The sequence below is a fragment of the Nycticebus coucang genome, chromosome 5 (assembly GCF_027406575.1).
Source record: "Nycticebus coucang isolate mNycCou1 chromosome 5, mNycCou1.pri, whole genome shotgun sequence".
Lineage (NCBI taxonomy): Eukaryota > Metazoa > Chordata > Mammalia > Primates > Lorisidae > Nycticebus > Nycticebus coucang.
Window position 1 is genome coordinate 41,002,658 of NC_069784.1, and position 9,595 is coordinate 41,012,252.

The 9,595-nt window shown below is 40.4% G+C and overlaps 1 pseudogene; it reads right to left on the minus strand.

Annotated features, from left to right (window-relative positions):
- Positions 1-4,203: 4,203 nt before the first annotated feature.
- LOC128585453 (Krueppel-like factor 4) lies at positions 4,204-6,754 on the minus strand (annotated as a pseudogene).
- Positions 6,755-9,595: the final 2,841 nt, after the last annotated feature.

The window sequence follows — 9,595 nt, forward strand, 5'->3', positions numbered from 1 at the left end:
AGAAATTATTCCAAAAAATTGAGGAAGAAGGAATCTTCCCCAACACATTCTATGAAGCAAACATCACCCTGATACTAAAACCAGGAAAAGACCCAAACAAAAAGGAGAATTTCAGACCAATCTCACTCTTGAATATAGATGCAAAAATTCTCAACAAAATCCTAGCCAATATATTACAGCTTATCATCAAAAAAGTCATTCATGATGATCAAGTAGGATTTATCCCAGGGATGCAAGGCTGGTTTAACATACACAAGTCTATAAACGTTATCCACCATATTAACAGAGGCAAAAATAAAGATCACATGATCCTCTCAATAGATGCAGAAAAAGCATTTGATAAAATCCAGCATCCTTTTCTAATTAGAACACTGAAGAGTATAGGCATAGGTGGCACATTTCTAAAACTGATTGAAGCTATCTATGACAAACCCACAGCCAATATTTTACTGAATGGAGTAAAACTGAAAGCTTTTCCTCTTAGAACTGGAACCAGACAAGGTTGTCCTCTGTCACCTTTACTATTCAACGTAGTGCTGGAAGTTCTAGCCAATACAATTAGGCAAGACAAGGAAACAAAGGGAATCCAAATGGGAGCAGAGGAGGTCAAACTCTCCCTCTTTGCTGACGACATTTTCTCATACTTAGAGAACCCCAAAGACTCAACCACAAGACTCCTAGAAGTCATCAAAAAATATAGTAATATTTCAGGATATAAAATCAATGTCCACAAGTCAGTAGCCTTTGTGTACACCATAACAGTCAAGATGAGAAGCTAATTAAGGACACAACGCCCTTCACCATAGTTTCAAAGAAAATGAAATACCTAGGAATATACCTAGCGAAGGAGGTGAAGGACCTCTATAAAGAAAACTATGAAATCCTCAAAAAGGAAATAGCAGAGGATATTAACAAATGGAAGAACATACCATGCTCATGGATGGGAAGAATCAACATTGTTAAAATGTCTATACTTCCCAAAGCAATCTACCTATTCAATGCCATTCCTATCAAATTACCAACATCGTACTTTCAAGATTTGGAAAAAATGATTCTGCGTTTTGTATGGAACCGGAAAAAACCCCGTATAGCTAAGGCAGTTCTCTGTAACAAAAATAAAGCTGGGGGCATCAGCATACCAGATTTTAGTCTGTACTACAAAGCCATAGTGCTCAAGACAGCCTGGTACTGGCACAAAAACAGAGACATAGACACTTGGAATCGAATTGAACACCAAGAAATGAAACTAACATCTTACAATCACCTAATCTTTGATAAACCAAACAAGAACATACCTTGGGGGAAAGACTCCCTATTCAATAAATAGTGTTGGGAGAACTGGATGTTTACATGTAAAAGACTGAACCTGGACCCACACCTTTCCCCACTCACAAAAATTGATTCAAGATGGATAAAGGACTTAAATTTAAGGCATGAAACAATAAAAATCCTCCAAGAAAGCATAGGAAAAACACTGGAAGATATTGGCCTGGGGAAAGACTTCATGAAGAAGACTGCCATGGCAATTGCAACAACAACAAAAATAAACAAATGGGACTTCATTAAACTGAAAAGCTTCTTTACAGCTAAGGAGACAATAACCAAAGCAAAGAGACAACCTACACAATGGGAAAGGATATTTGCATATTTTCAATCAGACAAAAGCTTGATAACTAGGATCTATAGAGAACTCAAATTAATCCACATGAAAAAAACCAACAATCCCTTATATCAATGGGCAAGAGACATGAATCGAAATTTCTCTAAAGACGACAGACGAATGGCTAACAAACACATGAAAAAATGTTCATCATCTCTATATATTAGAGAAATGCAAATCAAAACAACCCTGAGATATCATCTAACCCCAGTGAGAAGGGCCCACATCACAAAATCTCAAAACTGCAGATGCTGGCGTGGATGTGGAGAGAAGGGAACACTTTTACACTGCTGGTGGGACTGCAAACTAGTACAACCTTTCTGGAAGGAAGTATGGAGAAACCTCAAAGCACTCAAGCTAGACCTCCCATTTGATCCTGCAATCCCATTACTGGGCATCTACCCAGAAGGAAAAAAATCCTTTTATCATTAAGGACACTTGTACTAGACTGTTTCTTGCAGCTCAATTTACAATCGCCAAAATGTGGAAACAGCCTAAATGCCCACCAACCCAGGAATGGATTAACAAGCTGTGGTATATGTATACCATGGAATACTATTCAGCCATTAAAAAAAATGGAGACTTTACATCCTTCGTATTAACCTGGGTGGACGTGGAAGACATTATTCTTAGTAAAGCATCACAAGAATGGAGAAGCATGAATCCTATGTACTGAATTTTGATATGAGGACAATTAATGACAATTATGGTTATGGGGGGGGAAGTAGAAAGAAGGAAGGAGGGAGGGGGGTGGGGCCTTGGTGTGTGTCACACTTTATGGGGGCAAGACATGATTGCAAGAGGGACTTTACCTAACAATTGCAATCAATGTAACCTGGCTTATTGTACCCTCAATGAATCCCCAACAAGAAAAAAAAAAAAAAGAAGATTAAAAGTCATTGATCATCCTCTTCTGGCTTGAAAAGTTTCAGCATCAAAATTTTCAGTCATCCTGATATTTTTCCGTTTGTAGATAATACTTTTCTTACACCTGGTTGCTTGCAGGATTTTCTTTCTCATATTAACTTTGGCAAAGTTAATTATGATGTATCTAGGAGATGCTTTGTTTGAATTGAGTTGTGCTGGAGCTCTGAAACTATCTACTATCTGAATTTCTGTGTCTCTTGCAATGCTTGGAAAATTCTCCATCATAGTGTCTTGGAGTAGAGTATGTGTGATTTTAGGACCAACTTCTTCTCCTTCAGGAATCCCTATTATTTGGATGTTTGATTTTTTGGAATGATCAGATAACTCTTGGAGAATATTCTGTACTTGTTATCCTTTTCTCTGCCACCCTTGAATGTGTGAGATAGTTCAAACATCTTGTCTTCAATTTCTGAAATTCATTTTTCTCCCTGTTCAACTCTATTACTAAGGGTCTCTACTGTGTTTCAAAGCTCATCCAATGCCTTTTTCAATTACTTAAGCTCTTCTATATCTTTACTAATTATGTCCATATCCTTGGTAACTTTGTATTTAAATTCATTAATTTCTTTTGTTTTATTTATTTATTTTTTGTTTGTTTGAGACAGAGTCTCAAGCTGTCGCCCTGGGTAGAGTGCCATGGTGTTACAGCTTACAGCAACCTTAAACTCTTACGCTTAAATGATTATCTCTTTTTTTTTTTCAGATAAAATATTATAGGTTTCTTTAAAACTTAATTCTCACCTTGAGTATGCAAAATACAAACTCCACAAAATGTTCATTTTACTTTGTAGTTTACAAATATACAAAATAGAAGTTTGCTTAAGTTTATATTACATATTTATTAAAGCAAGGAACTATATAGAAAAAAACATTTGTTCTGCTTAAGGCATACTTGGGAATAAACCATTGTACAAATTATTGCACATCTTAAACCACAGTGCATAACAGACTGTCTGCATAAAAACATTAAAGTAAACCACGAGTATTTACCTGACTTAGGTCATAAATGTAGATGGGAAGACAAAAATAGATTTATTTTCCTTGTCAAAGTATGCAGCAGTTTGAGAACTTTGGCTTCCTAGTTTGGTACCTTTAGAACCAAGACTCACTAAGCACCATCAATTTTTAGGTTATTAGAACACATTTTCAGTACCTGAATTTCTTTCTTTTCTTCTAGTATAATAATGGCTTTTAGAAGGCAAATAAATAAATAAATAAATAAATAAATACAAGGTGATCTTTATGCTTATATTGCATCAAAACACAATTCAAGTGAATTCTGGTCTTCCCTCCCCCAACTCACGGATCTAATTTATACCCTGATAACCACAACTTCCAGTCACCCCCATGTCGTTTGTGTTAAGTCCAGGAATATTCAAATTGGATTTAGAATTGGAATGATAGAAGATCCAGTCACAGACCCCATTGGTTCTTTGATTTTTGACTTTTGGCTTCTTCATGTTTCCTGATCACTCACTCATTCACAAGTTGACTCAGTTGGGAATTTGACCATGATTGTCTCCATTTCCAGCTTCTCCTCCTTGGGAAGACAACGTGAAGGCTATAAAATACTGAATTCTCTTCTGGCAGTGTGGGTCATATCCACTGTTTGAGACTTAAAAGTGTCTCTTCATGTGTAAGGCGAGGTGGTCCGACCTAGAAAATGCACGGTCGCACTTCTGGCCCTGGAATGGGCGGTGCCCCGTGTGTTTGCGGTAGTGCCTTGTCAGTTCATCTGACTGGGCGAATTTCCACCCACAGCCATCCCAATCGCAGTGGCAGGGTTTCTCACCTGTGTGGGTTCACAGGTGTGCCTTGACATGAGAACTCTTTGTGTAGGTTTTGCCACAGCCCGGGTAATCACAAGTGTGGGTGGCGGTTCTTTTCTGGGGCCATGATCTTCTTCCCCTCTTTGGCTTGGGCTCCTCCGAAATGCAGGAACCAGGTGGCTTGAGTTCTTGGTAATGGAGCGGCGGGACTTGTGGCTGCATCTGGTCTGGCAGGAAGGGTGGGTAGTTGGGACCTGGGTGGGGGTGGAAGCCTGGGGGCAGAGGCAGGGCAGGGTGACAGTCCCTGATGCTCAGTAGTTCCTCTGGACCCAGGGTCAGGGTAGTCCTGCTGGGGAGCAGCCGCCCCATGGGGAAGTCTTGTGCAGTTGGCCCGTGACCATTAGTGAGAGGGGTCCAGCGCTCAAATGGGCCTCCAGGGGCAGGCCAACGGTGCCAGAGGGGACTGCCTCCTGCTTGATCTTAGGGCACATACGCGGCGGCCCGCCACTGTAGGGCGCTGCTACCACCGGGTGGCTGCTGTCAGGGCTGCTTTTGCTAACACTGATGACCGAGGGACTGCCATACTCGCTGCCAGGGGCGCTCATCGACGACTTCAACACAAACTTGCCCATCAGCCCACCACTTGGCGGCTGTGGCTGCTGCAGCGGAATGTACACAGGGTCCAATTCGGGCCTTAAGAGCTCGGCCATGAAGCCGCCAGAGGGGCTCAAGTCGTTGATGTCCGCCAGGTTGAAGGGAGCCGTGGGAGGGGGTGCAGACTCTCGGCTATAGAGGAGGCCTCCGCCTGTTAAATGATTCTCTTGCCTCAGCCTTCCAAGTATCTGAGACTACGAGTTCCTGCCACAATGCCTGGCTATTTTTTTGTTGAGGTGTCATTGTTGTTTGGCAGGCCCAGGCTGGATTTGAACTCGCCAGCTCTGGTGTATGTGGTTGGCGCCCTAGCTGCTGAGCTACAGGCGTTAACCCAATTCATTAATTTCTTAAGAAAAAATTTGACCTATTTTTTATTTCTTTTTCCGTCTTCTCTGCCATTCCAATAATTCTATTTGCCATCCATATTCTGAATTATATTTCTGACATTTCAGCAATTTCTCTATGTATAATATTTTCTGTTATATCTTTTTTGGAATCTCTTGGTGGAGTTGATAAGCTCTGATATTTCATGTTGACAGAGTTCTTCTCCTGGTTCCCCCACATGAATATTTTCAGCTTTCATATATATATATATGTAATTATATATAATTATATAATAATCACATATTATATATATAATATATGTGATATTATATATCACATATATAATTATATATATGTAATTATATATGTGAAAATCTATATAAACTATACTTTTTTAGTTGAAATGGTAGGTTGGTTGTCCTTGAACATTTGTTGGGGGATAATCTAATCAGGGACCTTTAGGAAACACTGTACTAACCTAACTATTCGGCAATTAAATCTGGTGGGGTGAGACTGGCTTGAGCAGTCCCACGAACTGGAGCTAATCACAAGCTCGGGCTTGTGATTGTGGCTTTTCTCCTACAGCCTTGGAAGTGTCCCTTTTAGGGCTACAGCCAGAAATTCTGAGTGCCAGCTTGGTTATATAGCCCAACCTGACTCTGTCTTTGATGTAAGCCTGCCTTCCATGCAATCCTAAGAAATCGAGATATTTCACTGTAATCTATGCTGGGCAGAGATACAAACATCTGCAGCCCTGCCTACCACCAATGATAGCTGGAGGAGGGGAACCTAAAGACAGACCCACTAAATCCACCCCTCACTGCTTCAACACCACCATTGCTCAATTTAAGAGGGTTACCTGGTGGACACCTCTGGCTGCCAGTTCTGATCAATTTTCCTCAGTGAGTGCTAGCAAAGCCCACTCAAATGAGTTCAGAGGACCACCAGAGGTGGACTGAAATGCACAAGCAGATCTGTGTAAGAAATCTTGAGGGACCAGATAAGGATCTTTCCTAGTGGTAAAGGAAAGTTCACCCCTCTCCCCACTTAAGTTAGAACTGCAGTGCTACTGTTTCTGCTCTTCAGCTCAGCAGCCCATATAATGCCTTGGCCTCTTAGTGAATTCACACTCTAACCTCTGCAGGGGAAAGTCTTTCAGGCAACCAGGAAAGGAGGAAGGGTGAGCTGTGTACTCAGGATTGTTGAGAAAATATTTGTTCACTTTTGTGCCAGGCAGAAAGGGGCCTAGGCTCAAAGGTGGGACCTCACTAGTGTGGGCCCAGAATTTAATGCTGCTAAATTCCGAAAAGCCCACCAGGAGTCTCACACTTGGGAAACAGGTTTCCAATCCTCTTGGAAATGGATACCTTCCAACTAGTCACTCTATACCTGATCTTAATTGTCTTTCTTCCTCTTTCATGGTCCTGTCACTTGCCTCAGCAGGGATGATGTGCTCCTCTCTTTCTTCTTTCTGTGTTCAGCTCCCCTCCTTTGGCTTCTCCATATCCACTTCAGTCCAATATTTCTCTCTCTGGACAGGATCCTCTAGTGAATGCTGCTTCTAGTTGGCCATCTTGACTCCTCTTAATATGTCATTTTAAAATATTGTACCCCTACATTCACTTTTCCATGAGCTATGGAGTTTTTATTGAATAATTTTGTATAGTGTGGTGATATTTAGGAATGCACATGTCATATTATATCAGAACTATCTGCAAAGATAAACAAAAACCCTTGTTTATATATATAAACTTTTGGCCAAGATGAGTAAGAAGAACTGTATTTACTACTCTGCTTAAAGCAACAAGAACAGAAATAGGAGTAGCAAAACAGATAAAGATGGATGAAATAATACCTTTTAAGACACTGGAATCAGGCAATGAATGATACTGGTTTTGGAAAGTTGGGAAACAAATGAGTAACAGTTGCCTTACAATTGCCTTAGCTTACTTTCTTGAAAGAGTTTCTGGACTACAGATAAAGGAGGAACTGAGACAGACAATCAGTCTACATGGGTTTAGAAAAGAAGCTGAGTCCAGGAAAACAAATGCAACACAAATTGATACAACAGGCTATCAAAGAGAGGAGAGAAGTGAATAGAATGACGTATATATAGTCTCTCTCATATATAATCACTTTGTTCACATGATTATTAGGGGTCAAAAAATTCTACTATGTACTGTTTGCAAGCTGAAGAACCTTTAAAGCCAGAGGTGTCATTCGATCTGAGTCTAAAGACCTGAGATGTAATGTCAATGGTGTAACTCTCAGTTTGACTCCAAAAGCCTGAGAACCTGGGATGAAGGGGATGCTGTTGGGTTTTTTCCCCTTTTTTATTTTTATTAAATCATAAATACATAAATAATGTATACATTAATGCATTTATGGGGTACAGTGTGAGGATTTTACATACAATTTGGAATGCTTATATCAAACTAGTTGACAAAGCCTTCACCTCACTTACTTAATTATTGTGTTAAGACATTTATACTCAGGTGGCACCCGTGGCTCAGTGAGTAGGGTGCTGGCCCCATATACCATGGGTGGCCAGTTTGAACCCAGCCCCAGCCAAACTACAACAAAAAATAGCTGGGCCTTGTTGTGGGTGCCTATAGTCCCAGCTGAGGGAGGCTGAGGTAAGAGAATCATCTAAGTCCAAGAGCTGGAGATTGCTGTGAGCTGTGACGCCACAGCACTCTACCAAGCGAAATAGAGTGAGACTCTGTCTCTAAAAAAAAAAAAAAAAAATAGATTTGACATGTACCCTTGCGATATGCACCATAGATGTGGTCCCACCATTTACCCTCCCTCCATTCAACCTCCCCTTTCCTCTCCCTTCCCCCTCCTCTTGCCTCCTTCATCCAAGGCTATAGTTGTGTTTATCTTTCATATGTAAGTGTGGGTGATTATAAATTGGTTTCAGAGTGGTACTGAGTACATTGGATATTTTTCTTCCATTCTTGAGATCCTTTACTAAGAAGAATATGTTCTACCTCCATTGATGTAAACATAAAAGAGGTAAAGTCTCCATTTTTTAAAGGCTGTATAATGTTGCATGGTGTACATATACCTATTCCATGGTGTACAATACCACAATTTATTAATCCATTCATTGGTCGATGGACAGTTGGGCTTCTTCCATAACTTGGCAATTATGAATTGGGCTGCAATAAATTATCTGGTGAAAATATCTTTGTTGTAAAGTGATTTTAGGTCTTTTGGATATATACCTAGTAGAGGAATTGCAGGATCGAATGGCAGGTCTACTTTTAGATCCCGAAGCACTGTCATACTTTAAAGATCTGGAAAAAATAATACTTCATTTTATATGGAATCAGAAAAGACATTGAATAGCCAAGACATTACCTAGAAATAAAAAGAAATCAGGCGGCCCCTGTGGCTCAGTGAGTAGGGCGCCGGCCCCATATGCCAAGGGTGGCGGGTTCAAACCCAGCCCCGGCCAAACTGCAACAAAAAAATAGCCAGGCGTTGCGGCGGGCGCCTGTAGTCCCAGCTACTCGGGAGGCTGAGGCAAGAGAATCGTGTAAGCCCAAGAGTTAGAGGTTGCTGTGAGCCGTGTGACGCCACGGCACTCTACCCGAGGGCAGTACAGTGAGACTCTGTCTCTACAAAAAAAAAAAAAAAAAAAAAAGAAATAAAAAGAAATCAGGAGGGATCACGTTACCAGACTTCAGACTATAGTATATATCTATAGTGATCAAAACAGCATGGTACTGGCACAAAAATAAAGAGGTTGATGTATGGAACAGAATAGAGAACCAAAAGATGAATCCAGACACTTATCATCATTTGATCTTTGATAAGCCTATCAAAAACATAAATTTGGGGAAAGATTCCCTATTTAACAAATGGTGCTGGGAGAATTGGCCAGCGACTTGTAGAAGACTGAAAATGGACCCACAACTTTCACCATTAACAAAAATTGACTTTCATTGGATGAAAGATTTAAACTTAAGACATGACACTATAAAGATACTTGGAGAGAGTGCAGGGAAAACAATTGAGGAAATTGGTCTGGGAGAATGCTTTATGAGGAGGACCCCCTGGGCAATTGAAGCAACACCAAAAATAAATTACTGGGATCTGATCAAACTAAAAAGCTTTTGCACAGCCAAGAACACAGTAAGTAAAGCAAGCAGACAGCGTTCAGAATGGGAGAAGATATTTGAAAGTTATGTTTCTGACAAAGGTTTGATAACCAGAATCCACAGAGAACTCAAACTTATTAGTAAGAAAAAAA